This window comes from Schistocerca cancellata, chromosome 1 (genome assembly GCF_023864275.1).
Source record: "Schistocerca cancellata isolate TAMUIC-IGC-003103 chromosome 1, iqSchCanc2.1, whole genome shotgun sequence".
In the NCBI taxonomy this organism is placed as follows: domain Eukaryota; kingdom Metazoa; phylum Arthropoda; class Insecta; order Orthoptera; family Acrididae; genus Schistocerca; species Schistocerca cancellata.
Genome location: NC_064626.1, coordinates 927817699 through 927836257, shown reverse-complemented (window position 1 = coordinate 927836257; position 18559 = coordinate 927817699).

The window sequence follows — 18559 nt, the reverse complement described above, 5'->3', positions numbered from 1 at the left end:
ACTAACATCAACTTACCATATCCAGTCTCGAAGTAAATAACGCTCACGACCATTACACTGCGTAGTTCAAGTAAACCTTATTTGCATCCTCATAGCGGCGCTACTATTGGCGCTCTTACGCGACTGTCGCGTAAATTTAATAGACATCATCTTTCAGATGTAGAAACACGCCTAGCAGCCTTTCGTTTATGTCGTACAACTCCTTTTTGGAGCTGCGATTTTGTTTCCGTCAGCGTATTGCCTTCGTGCGTGTTATTAATGTGTTTCCTACCACTTAAACCTCTAGAAACAACAGTTCCTTAATTCCGATTAAAACTACCATATTCACTTCGACTGTTATCGTCTTTGTTACCACTATCATCATCATCTCCACCTCTTAGAATTATTGACGTGTAGCTACTGCTACACCTGTCGCTTTTTTATTCTGCTCCGTAATCTCCTCAACTTTCCAACTCTTTGATATTAACACTTTTAGTTTTCGAAGGCAGTCTTTTGCCTCTCCTTATATAATGTTCTCCTTCATATTTCTTCCATTCTCAGTAGTTTTATTTACTAGCACAATTATATACAACTTTATTCTAATTAGATTCCTTCTGCTTCACCTCATTTTACTATTCTAAAAATCTTAAACTATGATGCTTAAATGTGCCTGTCTTTTCGTTGTCTTGTAAACAATAATTCACTTGTATGCTACAGTACTGGAACAGCCTTTGTTTTATTACACTTTACCCTGAATTCCATTTCTGATTTATTAGATGTCTTCGGCGTACCTTTCCAAAATTTAAGTTTCTCTCAAATGAATCATTTCCACTTTTGTAATTCATTTTCACCACAACCTAGAAGGTAAAAACGATTAACTTTTTGCACTACTTTACAATTTCTTTCTTTTGGGATATCTCACATAAAAGTCATCTCTTTTCATTACAAATTTTGTGAGAAGAACGATTTCCTTCTCATTTTGTGAGAGCATATTTGAAAACCTAAACAAACGTAGCTCTCCGTGAAATTGATGTAATTTATTGTTCACAAATCTTTGGGTTTTACAGCGTTAAATGACAAACATGTAGTTTTCGTATGGCATAAATGACTTTATGTGTAAGGCAGACATATTTATGAAAGCTGTATGCATTTATAGGAGGCCAGCTGGAATTTTTAACGCGCCTGCTCTCGCATGGTGGGCAATTTATAGGACAGGTGGCAGCAGGAAAATGGCGTGGCGGATTTATGGGTCCTGCTAAACTGAGACATCAGCATTATTTGTAAGCGAATCGCGTTGCCGCGCTTTCCCCTCAAAGTAAGGGGGTGCGGTGTAAAAGTCATTTACCGCTTCTACGGTTCTAAAAAGAATGTAATCATTACTCCAGGAATTTTATTTCTAAAAACGCTTCAATTGTCATGCTAGCATGTATAAGACACGTAAATTGGTACTTCAGGTTGATTTCTGTTATGATGTACTTTGGATATTAATTCTTTTATGGAGAGCGAAATCAGAAAAGAGAATGGGCTGGATGGTGATGGGGAACAGGAGGGGAAGGTAGAAACCATTCCAGAAGCCTTGTTCTGATCATGTTTAAGATGGTAGTAGCTGTCATCTCTTTCATGAACTTCCACCCTCTGTATTTATGGGTAATACACGAAAGAAAAGCGATATGTTCCAAGTGAGATTTACAAACATTCCCTAACAAGGAAACTGACAGAAAATCGAAGTAAGAAGGCAGAAGGGAAATAAGGGCAATAACCGGTTTTGAAGACGTCACTGGAAAGCTGATATTAGCAGACGTATTGAACAATAACTAAGAATTTTTACCACTGAGTGTCATTCTACAATAGCTAACTTCGAAGTAGCAGAAAAAACGATCCTTTGGACGAAGTTACTCCTTTTTACGATTCACTTGTTGTTTTAATAGCACTTGCACTTCACTTTAAGGTATTCTATCGCATTTACGGAAGTTGTGTAATTCATTACACTGATAATAGATGTCATAGTTTAGTGGAGAAATGCGATTTTGTTTAAAACTGTTATATGTACTATCTTTTTTAAAAAAAGAAAATAGTTCAGCTGCTTATTGATTTGACGAATATGGTCACCAGATCTTGGTGCGCTTCGAAACACCCACATACACTGCGAGCTGTGTGACATTTTGCATTGTCCTACTAGTAGATACCATCGTGCTGAGGAAAAGCTAACTGCATTTAGGAATGGACATGGGCCTCAAGGATAGATCCATACTTGTTGATCCATTCTGCCTTCCAGAATGACGAGATCACCCAGACAATGCCTCGAAAACATTCCCCAGACAATACGCTCCCTTACCTGGCCTGGACCCTTCCAACTGTTGTTACAGGGTGTTTGCTTTCAGTCCGCTGGTGCATTAAACGTGAGTCATCTGGAAACGTCTCCTGTCGCCACGCAGTGGACATCCAGTTTCTATATTAGCGTGCAAATTTCAGCCTTGGTGCAGTCACCGTGGGTGCTTGAACCAGGCGCCCGTTGCGACGGCCCATGTTCAGCAACGTTCTCTGAACGGTCGTTGAAGAGCACTGCTGGCAGCCCCTTGATTCACCTGGGTGGTGAGTTGCTCAACAGTTCCGTCTATTCGCCCGCACGCAGCCGCCGTTCACGCCTGTCATCTATGGCCCATGATGCTGAACCGTGGTAGTACCCAATTCTTTAGAAAATCATGATTCTAATGTCACCACAGTTACTTAAAGGAAATAGGAAGCCCGGGATCACTGGTGATTGACAATCTTGTGATTATTTTACAATTTGAATTTGACTCAAAACAGCCTTTATTATAAACTTCAATTCGGATATTTGCCCTCTTACTGATGCAATATAAAAATCTTCACTTTGATTGAATTACATAAACAAGAATGAGAATTTTGCGTCCGCAACCAAAATCATTGATATTAGGCACGGTGAATAATCAATCACAAACAATCGTTCTTGTTTAAACATATAGAGACTAGTGACACTATACACTTCCAACCAAAGTTACACACCCGCATAACACCACAACGTCATAAGGAACAAAGTGATCTTAAAGCTTAATAAAACTAAACTGCCCACATAAAGCTCCGCAGTGAAACATGCTTACACTAAAATTACAAAGTGAGCCAACCGAGGTCGCAAAACAGGCACACAGGAATAATAACAAGCTGCACGTTCTTTAAAGATACACAAATGATTAACATAAGTGTTAAATAAGAAGGTCTACTAATAACTCAACCAATAAAATGACTTACAGGAACGCTAATATTAACAAGGTAGCCTTACTTAACTAACGGACATAATGACTCAGAATGATTCCCAAATTGCACTTAAGTTTAGAGAACAGCGTTAAGGCCCATAGCAGTGTTTGGAAGCAATAATGCTACGTCCGGCAGGCAATACCAGCGTTTACTCCCAACGGCTTGAGCACAGGGTCACACAGCGGGCGGTATATATTTATATACAATCCGACCGGGGAGAGCTCTCAAAATCGTTTGAAATAAAGTCGGGTGTTCGACAGGGAGATGGTCTGTCACCTCTGCTTTTCAATTGTGTCTTGGAGAAGGTAGTTCGAGAATGGAGGAAGGCCATCAATACTAAAGGGATTCAACTAGGGAGAAATACAAACAAGATCACTGTCGACTGTTTAGCCTTCGCAGATGACATGGCATTGATTACAGATTCACTAGACAATGTAGAAGAACAAATAAGAGAACTACAAAAACAAGCAGCCAAAGTAGGACTACAAATATCCTATGAAAAAACAAAGTTTATGACAAACATCTGTGATGCTCCTCAAAATATTGCAGTTGACAACAACACAATACACAAAACAGATTCCTTTAAATACCTAGGAGAGTAGATTACATACAATGCCAAAGCAAAGATAGCTATAGAAACTAGAGTGCACAAAATGGAAAGAGCGTTTCATATGGCCAAAAACGTTTATAATAAAAAATCCTTGTCCTGGAACACGAAATTAAGACACTACCAAACAGTGGCCAGACCTGAAGCTCTCTATGCGGCAGAAACACTTAAACTAACAAGAAATGGAGATCTTGAGAAACTAGAGAAGGTCGAAAGAAGAATTTTAAGGAAAATACTGGGAGCTAAAAGAAACGATAATGCTGAATATAGGTTAAGACCAAACAGAGTGCTAAATCTGAAAACCGGGAAACTAACTGATGTAATGAGGAAGAGGAGACTACAGTTTTTTGGACATATATTCAGAATGGATAACAACAGACTAACCAAGCGGATATTCACATTACTCAATAGCTACAAATCCAAGCCAGCATGGTTCATAGAGACTGAAAAGGACATTGAAAATGCTAGAGTTACAATAGACACAATAGAAAACAGAACACATTTCAGAAAGGCAGTTCAAAAGGCAGAATTTCAGGAGAGAAAGAAAATAACTAGACGAAAGTGGACTCAAGAAGAAAGGGAACAACACTCTAAAAGGATGAAGGAAATTTGGAAACTGAAGAAATCTAATACAATGAAGAGTAGCCAAAGTTGATTCATCGTACCCTCCAAATGGGTTATTCGAAAGAAAAGAAAAAAAAAAAATGCAATCCGACCGGCCCCACAATGAACGGCCCTGACAAGAATCCGTAACCACGATGAGGTTAGAGAACAAGCAGTCTTAACAAAAGACCTGCAGCACAAATAGATTGCAATGACAACAAAGTCCAATCACCGCCACATTGGAATGGATAATAAGCACGCCCCAAAATTCTTAAGGAGCAATACTCTACATTACCTGTCTCCCAGTAAATTACCAGGAAACTTAGAGATCACTTCCAGTTGCATTAAGGCACTTTCAACATTAAATAAACAAACCAAATACTGCCGTCACAAATGATTAAACCATTAACTCTACGGCTGCCTGGCACGTACACAACCGCAGCCAGCCCCAAAGCGGACAACATGTCCTGAAACAAGTTAAAATTTGCATGAAAACCACTTAAAACACACACTCCAGCTATGATAAAAAACGGAATGAGAAACATCAGCCTCCTTAAAATAGCCACTGTGGAACAAAGTTCAGAACCATCTCCGGCAGCTACCCATGCGACAATAACTTTAAACAATCCTCTTCGTTAAACACAGAATAAAACTCATACGTAACCTGGAGCTTGCAAATTACGAGCTGGGAAGCTGTTCAGCGTAAGACGACGAACCCACCACAATTTTGAACACCAAGGTGCCCAGTGATCGGCACCGTACATCCGTTGTTGTTGTTGTGGTCTTCAGTCCTGAGACTGGTTTGATGCAGCTCTCCATGCTATTCTAACCTGTGCAGGCCCCTTCATCTCTCAGTACGTACTGCAGCCTACATCCTTCTGAATCTGCCTAGTGTATTCATCTCTTGGTCTCCCTCTACGATTTTTACCCTCCACACTGCCCTCCAATGCTAAATTTGTGATCCCTTGATGCCTCAGAACATGTCCTACCAACCGGTCCCATCTTCCTGTCAAGTTGTGCCACAAACTCTTCTTCTCGCCAATTCTATTCAATGCCTCCTCATTAGTTATGTGATCTACCCATCTAATCTTCAGCATTCTTCTGTAGCACCACATTTCGAAAGCTTCTATTCTCTTCTTGTACTAACTATTTATCGTCCATGTTTCACTTCCATACATGGCTACACTCCATACAAAGACTTTCAGAAACGACTTCCTGACACTTAAATCTATACTCGATGTTAACAAATTTCTCTTCTTCAGAAACGCTTTACTTGCCACTGCCAGTCTACATTCCATATCCTCTCTACTTCGACCATCATCAGTTATTTTGCTCCCCAAACAGCAAAACTCCTTTACTACTTTAAGTATCTCATTTCCCAATCTAATTCCCTCACCATGACCCGACTTAATTTGACTACATTCCATTATCCTCGTTTTGCTTTTGTTGATGTTCATCTTATATCCTCCTTTCAAGACACCGTCCATTCCGTTCAACTACTCTTCCAAGTCCTTTGCTGTCTCTGACAGAATTACAATGTCATCGGCGAACCTTAAAGTTTTTGTTTCTTCTCCATGGATTTTAATACCTACTCCGAATTTTTCTTTTGTTTCTTTTACTGCTTGCTCAATATACAGATTGAACAACATCGGGGAGAGGCTACAACCCTGTCTCACTCCCTTTCCAACCACTGCTTCCCTTTCATGTCCCTGGACTCTTATAACTGCAATCTGGTTTATGTACAAATTGTAAACAGCCTTTCGCTCCCTGTATTTTACACCTGCCACCTTCAGAATTTGAAAGAGAGTATTCCAGTCAACATTGTCTAAAGCTTTCTCTAAGTCTACAAATACTAGAAACGTAGGTTTGCTTTTTCTTAATCTAGCTTCTAAAATAAGTCGTAGGGTCAGTATTGCCTCACGTGTTCACATATTTCTACGGAATCCAAACTGTTCTTCCACGAGGTCGGCTTCTACCAGTTTTTCGATTCGTACATCGTACCGTACATCCAGGGTGCGCCCAAAGATAAGGGCGGCGATCACGGCGAAGCCCATGCACCACGGTTAGGGACGCGGGCTTGTTTTCGACACAAGTTGACTCGTTGAACGCCGACCGGAGACTCACTTGTCACACGTTCACCCCGCAAACCCACCGGGGGAGAAGTCAAAGATAGCAGGACAGCCGGAAATCTATATCAGCGATGCAAGTCAGACACCTAGCGCCAGCCACCACGGCTCAGTTGCACCACAATTGCCTCGTCACAGATTTTGTATTGCGCCATTTTTGCATGCACGATTTACGTTAACCATGGCGGCGTGCCAGAAGTTTACAAACTTAGCCGTTTCGGATATGCTTCCTCCCTTGGCCCAAAAGCCCATGATGATACCCTTTTGGATGTCAAATAAACTGCTTCGTATCCGTATTACGAAAAAGACTGCACTGTCTTCCGCGTCCCAATGACAAGTTTCACTTGCCATTTGTCGCCAGTGTGCTGCCACCTGTTGCCTGTGAGTGGATAGTGTACGTTGAGGTCGAACGTAGGCAGTGGTTACATTAACGCGACTGGATCTTGTATCATTTTTTTTTGGTCATCAGTCTACTGACTGGTTTGATGCGGCCCGCCACGAATTCCTTTCCTGTGCTAACCTCTTCATCTCAGAGTAGCACTTGCAACCTACGTCCTCAGTTATTTGCTTGACGTATTCCAATCTCTGTCTTCCTCTACAGTTTTTGCCCTCTACAGCTCCCTCTAGTACCATGGAAGTCATTCCCTCATGTCTTAGCAGATATCCTATCATCCTGTCCCTTCTCCTTTCCACATATTCCTTTCCACTCCGATTCTGCGTAGAATCTCCTAATTCCTTACCTGATCAGTCCACCAAATTTTCAACATTCGTCTATAGCACCACATCTCAAATGCTTCGATTCTGTTCTCTTCCTGTTTTCCCACAGTCCATGTTTCACTACCATACAATGCTGTAATCCAGACGTATATCCTCAGAAATTTGTTCCCCAAATTAAGGCCGGTATTTGATATTAGTAGACTTCTCTTGGCCAGAAATGCCTTTTTTGCCATAGCAAGTCTGCTTTTGATGTCCTCCTTGCTCCGTCCGTCATTGGTTATTTTACTGCCTAGGTAGCAGAATTCCTTAACTTCATTGAATTCGTGACCATCAATCTTGATGTTAAGTTTCTCGCTGTTCTCATTTCTACTACTTCTCATTACCTTCGTCTTTCTCCGATTTACTCTCAAACTATACTGTGTACTCATTACACTGTTCATTCCGTTCAGCAGATCATTTAATTCTTCTTCACTTACACTCAGGATAGCAATGTCATCAGCGAATCGTGTCATTGATATCATTTCACCTTGTATTTTAATTCCACTCCTGAACCTTTCTTTTATTTCCATCATTGCTTCCTCGATGTACAGATTGAAGAGTAGGAGCGAAAGGCTACAGCCTTGTCTTACACCCTTCTTAATACGAGCACTTCGTTCTTGATCGTCCTCTCTTATTATTCCCTCTTGGTTGTTGTACATATTGTATGTGACCCGTCTCTCCCTATAGCTTACCCCTACTTTTTTCAAAATCTCGAACAGCTTGCACCATTTTATATTGTCGAACGCTTTTTCCAGGTCGACAAATCCTATGAAATTGTCTTGATTTTTCTTTAGCCTTGCTTCCATTATTAGCCGTAACGTCAGAATTGCCTCTCTCGTCCCTTTACTTTTCCTAAAGCCAAACTGATCGTCACCTAGCGCATTCTCAATTTTCATTTCCATTCTTCTGTATATTATTCTTGTAAGCAACTTCGATGCATGAGCTGTTAAGCTGATTGTGCGATAATTCTCGCACTTGTCAGCTCTTGCCGTCTTCGGAATTGTGTGGATGATGCTTTTCCAAAAGTCAGATGGTATATCGCCAGACTCATATATTCTACACACCAACGTGAATAGTCGTTTTGTTGCCACATCCCCCAATGATTTTAGACATTCTGATGGAATGTTATCTATCCCTTCTGTCTTATTTGACCGTAAGTCCTCCAAAGCTCTTTTTATTCCGATTCTAATACTGGGTCCCCTATCTCTTCTAAATCGACTCCTGTTCCTTCTTCTATCGCATCAGACAAATCTTCACCCTCATAGAGGCTTTCAATGTAGTCTTTCCACCTACCTGCTCTCTCCTCTGCATTTACCAGTGGAATTCCCGTTGCACTCTTAATGTTACCACCGTTGCTTTTAATGTCACCAAAGGTTGTTTTGACTTTCCTGTATGCTGAGTCTGTCCTTCCGACAATCATATCTTTTTCGATGTCTTCAAATGTTTCCTGCAGTCATTTCGTCTTAGTTTCCCTGCACTTCCTATTTATTTCATTCCTCAGCGACTTGTATTTCTGTATTCCTGATTTTCCCGGAACATGTTTGTACTTCCTCCTTTCATCAATCAACTGAAGTATTTCTTCTGTTACCCATGGTTTTTTCGCAGCTACCTTCTTTGTACCTATGTTTTCCTTCCCAACTTCTATGATGGCCCTTTTTAGAGATGTCCATTCCTCTTCAACTGTACTGCCTACTGCGCTATTCCTTATTGCTGCATCTATAGCGTTAGAGAACTTCAAACGTATCTCGGCATTCCTTAGTACTTCCGTATCCCACTTCTTTGCGTATTGATTCTTCCTGACTAATGTCTTGAACTTCAGCCTACTCTTCAACATTATTATATTGTGATCTGAGTCTATATCTGCTCCTGGGTACGCCTTACAATCCAGTACCTGATTTCGGAATCTCTGTCTGACCATGATGTAATATAATTGAAATCTTCCCGTATCTCCCGGCCTTTTCCAAGTATACCTCCTCCTCTTGTGATTCTTGAACAGGGTATTCGCTATTACTAGCTGAAACTTGTTACAGAACTCAATTAGTCTTTCTCCTCTTTCATTCCTTGTCCCAAGCCCATATTCTCCTGTAACATTTTCTTCTACTCCTTCCCCTACAACTGCATTCCAGTCGCCCATGACTATTAGATTTTCGTCCCCCTTTACATACTGCATTACCCTTTCAATATCCTCATACACTTTCTCTATCTGTTCATCTTCAGCTTGCGACGTCGGCATGTATACCTCAACTATCATTGTCGGTGTCGGTCTGCTGTCGATTCTGATTAGAACAACCCGGTCACTGAATTGTTCACAGTAACACACCCTCTGCCCTACCTTCCTATTCACAACGAATCCTACACCTGTTATACCATTTTCTGTTGCTGTTGATATTACCCGATACTCATCTGACCAGAAATCCTTGTCTTCCTTCCACTTCACTTCATTGACCCCTACTATATCTAGATTGAGCCTTTGCATTTCCATTTTCAGATTATCTAGTTTCCCTACCACGTTCAAGCTTCTGACATTCCACGCCCCGACTCGTAGAACGTTGTCCTTTCGTTGATTATTCAATCTTTTTTTCATGGTAACTTCCCCCTTGGAAGTCCCCTCCCAGAGATCCGAATGGGGGACTATTCCGGAATCTTTTGCCAATGGAGAGATCATCATGATAATTCTTCAAATACAGGCCACATGTCCTGTGGATACACGTTACGTGTCTTTAATGCAGTAGTTTCCATTGCCTTCTGCATCCTCATGTCGTTGATCATTGCTGATTCTTCCGCCTTTAGGGGCAATTTCCCACCCCTAGGACAAGAGAGTGCCCTGAACCTCTATCCGCTCCTCCGCCCTCTTTGACAAGGCCGTTGGCAGAATGAGGCTGACTTCTTATGCCGGAAGTCTCCGGCCGCCAATGCTGATTATTTATCAAATTTTAGGCAGTGTCGGGGATCGAACCCGGGACCGGAAACGTTTTGATTATGAATCAATGACGCTACCCCCCCTTTTTTTGTCGTTTTGCTCAGTATTGTTCGTTGCGTTTGGTCTGGGCGGACGTCACAAGACATCCGTTCAAGTTAATCATTGATTCCTTGACTCAGTTTTTTTGTTACACAGGGCGAGCAGCCCTCTGACCGAACACGCTGAGCTACCGTGACAGCTGCCTACACCACGGGTACCATATATCATACGTTACAGTTTATCGCTGTGATATTTGCCTGTATGTTCAGGCTAAGGTCAGGAACTGCTATCGAGATTTTGATACGGTTTTCATTAATGGATAGACTGATACACGGGTAACGCCTTCACATATAATTTGTAAATACTTAATGCAAATTAGCTAAACTATCACGAATTAAAGTCCTCCTCCCACCACGCTTTACTGTCCGTGAAGGATAATATCGGGAACAACTGCAAGTGTTTTGCTAAGGTTTCCATTACTAAACGGGACGATTCACGAGGAAAATTTCTGTACATAATTTATTAAAGCTTCCCATGACAAGACACGTATTTAGTGCTACACGTGGGAAGCCAGGGGTGGTTGCTAATTATTTATAATTGCGTATTTTAATCAGTGCGTACAACAGAATACCGATGAATTAAATAGCAGTTACAATCGAATGCTGAAATAGAGAAAAACGGTTTACTGTTTCCACTTGCAAAACAAAAAGTTGTAATTGTGGCAGACTTGCCTGACTGTCAGGCGCAATTCTCCGAAATGTCTTCTATTGTAGGGGCAAACAACGTGTTAATTCCGACGAAATCGATTAATGCATGCTGAATGGTTTTTTGTGTTCTCGGAGCTCTGCCGCATCTATTGTTGTAGTTTTTCTCTAACACAATGTGAAACCTTTTGTTACTGTCGTTCTCCATCCACTTGCTCCCCTAGTGGTGAGTGGTAAGCGTGCAGTATAAACACCTCCATTGTGGGCCCAGATTGAGTTGAAAGGAAAAACAAGGCTGGAATGAGTTTATTTTCCTCTCGGCGCGCTTTACTCCAACAGTGAGACATTGTGCTGCTCTGGATATTCGTCTGAGAGCTGTTCGGAGCATAGGGCACGTACAATGAGAATTAACCATTGCAGTGTATTTTTCAGCCTTGATGTTGACGAAATTATAACAGTTTTGTTTGAGTTGAAAAGCTGTCGGAGCAAGAAATATTCCTCTTAACACTTCTATGGTACACAACATCTTTACGCCACGCCCAAGTAAGTAGCCGGCCGTTGTGGCCGTGCGGTTCTAGGCGCTTCAGTCTGGAACCGCGTGACCGCTACGGTCGTAGGTTCGAATTCTGTCTCGGGCATGGATGTGTGTGATGTCCTTATGTTAGTTAGGTTTAAGTAGTTCTAAGTTCTAGGGAACTGATGACCACAGATGTTGAGTCCCATAGTGCTCAGAGCCATTTGAACCATTTGAACCCAAGTAAGTATTACGTTAGTGAATGGCACTAAGTGAACAAGAATTCTGTTTCAGAAACTGTTCCGTATAATGAGTGATTTTCGCTCTTGTAAAGTGTTACAATGCAGTTTGAAATTTCAGCTCGTAATGCGACAGTTCATGTCATCTTTGATAGTAAGAAATTTTAAATGGAAAACTGACCTCAGCAGTTATTAGACCGCATCACTTGGCCTTAACTAGAGAACGTTAGAGGTGAACTGATAGCGACTTGCCGCCTCAGTGACCTGTTCGATTGAGAAGGCACAATAATTCAGATAGTGAAGTCACATTCCAGAGCTGCTGTGATTAAATATCCAGCTGGCGATCCACACCTATGTTTAAACGGATCAAATTCGGAATGGGAAAATTAAACTGGCGCGGAGAATATTTATCACACTGATGCGTAGCTGACACTTGTTAATGAACAGAAGAACTGTCCGTCACAGAAAATCCTGGAAACCATGACTTCGCGAAATTAATCCGTTGCTGCCACGTGTCTGCGCACGCATCTTCCGTCTGCTCTCTTCCTTGTACTTCTCTGCATGATTACGTTCGACTGATGGAAAGGACCAGACGTGTTTGCTGAACAGTTGAATGCAACGTAAAAGGATGCTCACGATAAAACGATAAAAAGGAACGGTGGTAACATTAAGAGTGCAACGGGAATTCCACTGGTAAATGCAGAGGAGAGAGCAGATAGGTGGAAAGACTACATTGAAAGCCTCTATGAGGGTGAAGATTTGTCTGATGTGATAGAAGAAGGAACAGGAGTCTATTTAGAAGAGATACGGGATCCAGTATTAGAATCGGAATTTAAAAGAGCTTTGGAGGACTTACGGTCAAATAAGACAGAAGGGATGGATAACATTCCATCAGAATTTCTAAAATCATTGGGGGAAGTGGCAACAAAACGACTATTCACGTTGGTGTGTAGAATATATGAGTCTGGCGATATATCATCTGACTTTCGGAAAACATTGTCGAGTGTTATGCGAAGCATGCTAACTTGTAGACCGTGTGCGAAACACATGTTTAGGACAATAAGTGCTTTGGTAAAACTTCCAACAAAGTTTGTAATGCAAAACTTAGCAGCAAAAGTAGCACGAAACGGGCTCTGTAGCGAACAAAAACCGCCACTTTCCGGAAAGGGTTGTAATACCAGAAAACCTTGAAAGGTGGCTACACTGAGTCACAGCGCCAGAGATTGCGCCAAAGATTATTATTCCGCCGCCTCCACTGGGCAATAGTAGTTCAGAGGTTGTCGAGGGCAGAAGTAGTTCAGAGGATGTCGAGGGCAGTAGTAGTTCAGAGGATGTCGAGTGCAGTTGTTGTTCTGTTGGGCGAGAAAGTAGTTGCTGTTCGGTTGGTGTAATGTATAGATGGAAGATGTTGCAATGATCACAGTGTATTTTTCGTCAATATATATTTAGGTAAAACAAAAAAAGTATTACAGATTTCTTTAATGACAATGCCTCTTGGTCACAGGTACAGTCAACAAAGCATCTGGCTCGTGTTCATGTATCAGACTTGTAATTCTGGTTTCTGTGTGCAGTCCGGAACCGCGGGACTGCTACGGTCGCAGGTTCGAATCCTGCCTTGGGCATGGGTGTGTGTGATGTCCTTAGGTTAGTTAGGTTTAAGTAGTTCTAAGTTCTAGGGGACTTATGACCTAAGATGTTGAGTCCCATAGTGCTCAGAGCCATTTGAACCATTTTTGTTTCTATGTGCAATTGTAGTATTTGTGGTTTTTCAATTAGTTCATTGTGAATGGTGTTTAAAGTATCTTGTCGTATTGACGAAGAACCGAGCCAGATACATGTACGTTGAGTCACACTACCACACACAGAACAGTTACACTTGTGTTTTGCTGTTTCGTAGCTTTTGTAGTTGCAGGGGACTTAATTAATCAATTGTGTTAATGGAAATTTCTTGTCATACTTTATTTTTATTTTATGCAATCAGATTGGGTACTAATACTAGTCAGGGCCAACCGGTTACGAGACTTCGTAACCGGACACACAGCTACTAAAATTATTGCATTTTTTTTAATTAAGCCCCCATGCAACCTGGCTCGAGAGAAGGAAATCGTAGAACAAACGTAAATTGAATTTGGAGAGGGGAAGAAAGGAAAAGAAGGGGATCACTGCTGTCAGCTGCATCGGCACGTTACACGGAATTAGCGATGACGACTGAAAATATGTACGCGAACAGGATTCGAACCTGGAATCTCCTGATCACTTGGCAGGTGCTTTAAGCACTGCGCTCTCCGGGACACAGCGCCGTCGCAACCGCGCGGACTATCTCGGTAAGCCTCACTGCCGATCCACATTCCCACCGAGCGCCACGTAACCGCAGTCCCTGTCCATTTCGTCCATATTCGTTCTCTGAGATCCCACAGGAGGTCGGACGTATTTGTGCACCGACACTGAAGAAGGTGGGCCCACTGCCCAAGTAAGCCAGTTAAATTATATATTGCATGGAGTCTGTTTCCTCGAACATGTCCGAAATAATAGACACGAGGCACTCACATAAGACGTGAAACCAAGACCGAAGAAATTTCAACGTCTTTTATCTATGCAAGTGGGAACTAAGAGATAGTCGTGTCGAAACATTATCAAAAAGGACCTGCATTCGCATCCTTTCAAACTTACTGTTGCACATGTTGAGTTCTGCCGTTGGTATCCGAGTGAAGTGGAAATATGGACTAGTCGATCCCCAGCCTTTCTTTTCTTGAGATGAGGCCTGCTTACGCATGTCAGGGTATATGTCACATGTCACCTGTAATTACTATAGGAAACTAAAGCAAATCATAGAGTGCGACGCATTTGAATTGTTGAATAGATGTTTCCACATTTGGAGGGTCAACACTTACTAATAATGTTGTACTTTCCAATAAATCATCTTTTTAGTTTTTTCGTGTATTCACCATTAATAACTTTCTTGTCTGAGGCTCATTTAATCCACATACTATACGAGAAATCCAGGAATGCATAAATGTTGTTATCTCTCGACTGATCGCAGTAGTGGACATTTCTTAGCTGCCGAATTAGGTTTCAGTCATCCCAGACTTTCAGCTCACGTGTCAGTAAAATGGGCACCAGCTGGTATCCTTTCTCCAGCAACATGGCGCACCACTTTTCTGATTCCTTGAACTGAGTTCCTGAACACCAGTCCCGAACGGTGGTTTGGTGAAGGCGACGGAATTAATAATACAACTTTAGCGAGTATCACGCCAGGTTTAAGACTGGACGGAAGGTTTTCTAGCAGATATAACTCAAAACGTTGTTCTTATCGGCACAAAAGCGATTAATGTAAAAGTAACTTCTAGAATATCCCAGTGAAGTGTTACAGTGCAGTTAGTGTTTACAATATTTGTTTTGGCAGTAAGTGTTTACAATATGCATTAAAGATTTAGTGGAAAACGTCGAAAGTACTGTACCATGCGGCCGTTTTAAGTCGACGCATTTGGAGCAACGCTGAAACGCCGGAAATCTGCAGACCCGCGTGGATTGATGATTAGCGCAGGGAATGGCAGTTGACTCTGAACGTTAAGAAATGTAACGTATTGTACGAGTACATACATTGCGAGTAGAAACATTTCTTTTAGAATACAGTATTGACGAAATGTCAGTTCCGTAGGTGTAACCGGCCTGAGTGATCAAAAGTGGAGTAACCTCATAAAACTAACTGGAGGAAAAGTAGATGTCCAGCAGAGATTCATTCGAAGAATACTGAGGACATCTAACTCATTCACTAAATACGTGGCTTATTAAAAAATTGTTCGACCGACATTGAGTATTCCATATGTTCCTTTCTTCGCTGATTCTGCAGAGAACTTCCTCATTTCTTATCTTATCAGTCCACCTAATTTTTCACACTCATCTTCTGTTCCGCTTTTTCCACGGTCCATGATTCACTACCATAGATAACTGTGCTCCATATGCACATTCTCAGAAATTTCTTCCTCAAATTAATGCGTATGTTCTGAATTAGGGGCCAGGAATGACCTCCTTTCCCGTGATGGTCTGCCTTTTGTATCCTCCTTGCTTCGTCCGGCATGGGTTATTTTGCTTCCAAGGATTCAGAATTCCCTAATTTCGTCATCTCCGGTTTTGGTGTTAAATTTCTTGCTATTCTTATTTTTGCTACTTTTCATTACTTTAGCCTTTTTCCAATTTACTCTAATCTATATTCTGTATTCTTTAAACAGTTCAATCCGTTCCACAGATTTTGTAATTCTTCTTCAATTTCACTGAGCCAATCTTACATTGATATTCTTTCACACTGAATTCTACTCCCACTCCTGAACCTTTTTTTTTTTAATTTCTGTAATTGCTTCTTCGATGTATAGATTGAACAGTAGAAGGGAAAAACCGCTTCCCTATCTACCACCCTTGTTAATACGAACACTTCGCTGTTGGTCTCCCAGTCTTATAGCTACCTCTTGGTTCTGTTCATATTGTATATCAGCCGTCTTTCCCTACAGCTTACGATTATTTTTCTCAGAATCATTTTGCGCTTTTTTGTATTGTCGAACGCTTTTTCTAAGTTGACATATATTATCAACGTGTCTTCATCCATATTGACTCCAATTTCTTCTTCTGCCAGCCGGCCGTGGTGGTCTCGCGGTTCTAGGCGCCTAGTCCGGAGCCGCGCGACTGCTACGGTCGCAGGTTCGAATCCTGCCTCGGGCATGGATGTGTGTGATGTCCTTAGGTTAGTTAGGTTTATGTAGTTCTAAGTTCTAGGGGACTGATCACCACAGATGTTAAGTCCAATAGTGCTCAGAGCCATTTGAGCCATTTGAGTCTTCTTCTGCCACGTCATCAGACATGTCGTCCCCCTCATAGAGGCCGTCAGTATACTCTTTGCACCTAACCGAGCCCTCTGCCGCGAAAGTTGAATTCCGATTGGGCTGTCAATTAAGCCACAGTTGCTTTTAATTTCACCGAAAGTTGTTTTGACTCTTCTGTTTGCTGAGTCACTCCTCCCTATGATGTATCATGCAGCGTAACTTGCTGTGACAGTGCGAGAGAGAGACAAAGATATTGTTTATTACTCTGTGGCGGTCAGCGCTCACATAATTATTCTTAGGATATAGTCTTTTTTGTTTTGTTCTTGTTAGGAGTAATTTGAGGAGAGGAGAGCCATTCTTGTGATGTAAAAATCGACGCCATTGCGAGTTTGTGATTCATATTGTAAAATATAAGTACATATGGAAGGAAATCAGTTAATAGAACAATAAAAATATTGTTCGTTTCAAGAAGGTACGTCTTATTATACACCCAGCGATATACTGCTATTGTGATCTACTAATATCCCACAGCTGAGAACAGTTCCGAAGGGAGCGTTCAGTTCTAGTGAAATAGTTCGATGTTTTCTTCGGAAAAGAAGTCACTTCATGGATCATTCAAATCCACAATAGTAACTGGACATTTCTCAGAACTGAAAGCAATCTGATTGCTATGCAACAGAGCCCCGAAGAATATTTCTCCGTACTTTGGTTACCACTTTCAGCTCAACACGGTATCTGCAGCATCTGGAGCAGATTTCTACAACAGCGGAAGAGTGTAATCGCTATCAGTTTCACACACCGCCCTGTGTACGCTGTATGTATTTACCCACAACAGTGAACAAACAGTTACTCACACACATAGAAGTCAATACTAGGTGGTGTGGAGAACCATTTCAGTATAAAGGCCCTGTAGAGCTAAATAGTAATTAGCCTAGTAATAATAGGAGTCTTTATAAATGTCTACCGTTAGACAGGACACGATCCTGATACAACACTCATAGTGAACATGAAATATAACCATGTTAGTAATTTAGTAATTAATGTTTCATTGTGTGTATATATGTCTAGTTTTATAGAGTAACTACATTATGGTCCTTTGTATGTTTCATGCTAACTGAACGTGCGGGAGTATCTTGTGAAGAGAACGAGTACGCCGTCCCAGCAGCCGAGCAGAAACTTCTAAAAGGCCAGAACATTTGAATTACTAGCTTTCTTGAGCATTTATGCATTTAGTTACCTTTCAGCTATTAATTTTCTAAGTATAAATAGTGTTGCTATATTACTTTTACTAGAATTCCTGTATTTCAGTAGATATAGTAAGACAATATTTTATGTGTTATCTATCTACTGTGTTTGTGTCACATTGTAAAGTGTACATTGACAGCATTAGGACATTAACGTTTTTTTTGCGTGTGTAAAAGTTCAATAGTCACTTTTGTAGAACTTAATTAGAGGAGAAACTGTCAATTGCTCATTTACATGGTGGTAACTAGATCTGTGTTCAAAGGCAATAAGCAAGCACGCATCACAATGCCACAAAATGAATTAAATAGTGTGAATGCATCGTCAACTAGTGCCACAGAATTTAATACCGCCGTAGTTAGCGATATGTCGATTACGGCTGAGCAACCAGCAATAATTAATGCGCTCACGCCGTCGACACAAACGGTTGCTAGTTCCGACATTCATATGTCGAAAGAAGTCCAGAGAAATATGCAGCAACCAACAAACAACATGAATTTTATCTCTGACACAGACGCGTGCGAAAACGAAATGACTGTACCGAAAATTGTGTCGGTACAATCCTCATTAAGCCCAGTGCAATCGCCAATTGCTGACAATACCGATTTGTTATCCCAGCTGATGTCAAGTTTGACTGTCATAACACAAGGGATTAAGGCATTGGAAACATCGCAATCTAATTTTGCAAACGACGTGAATCGTAGATTCCAAGTATTGGAGAGTGCGCAATTTAATTTGGCTCA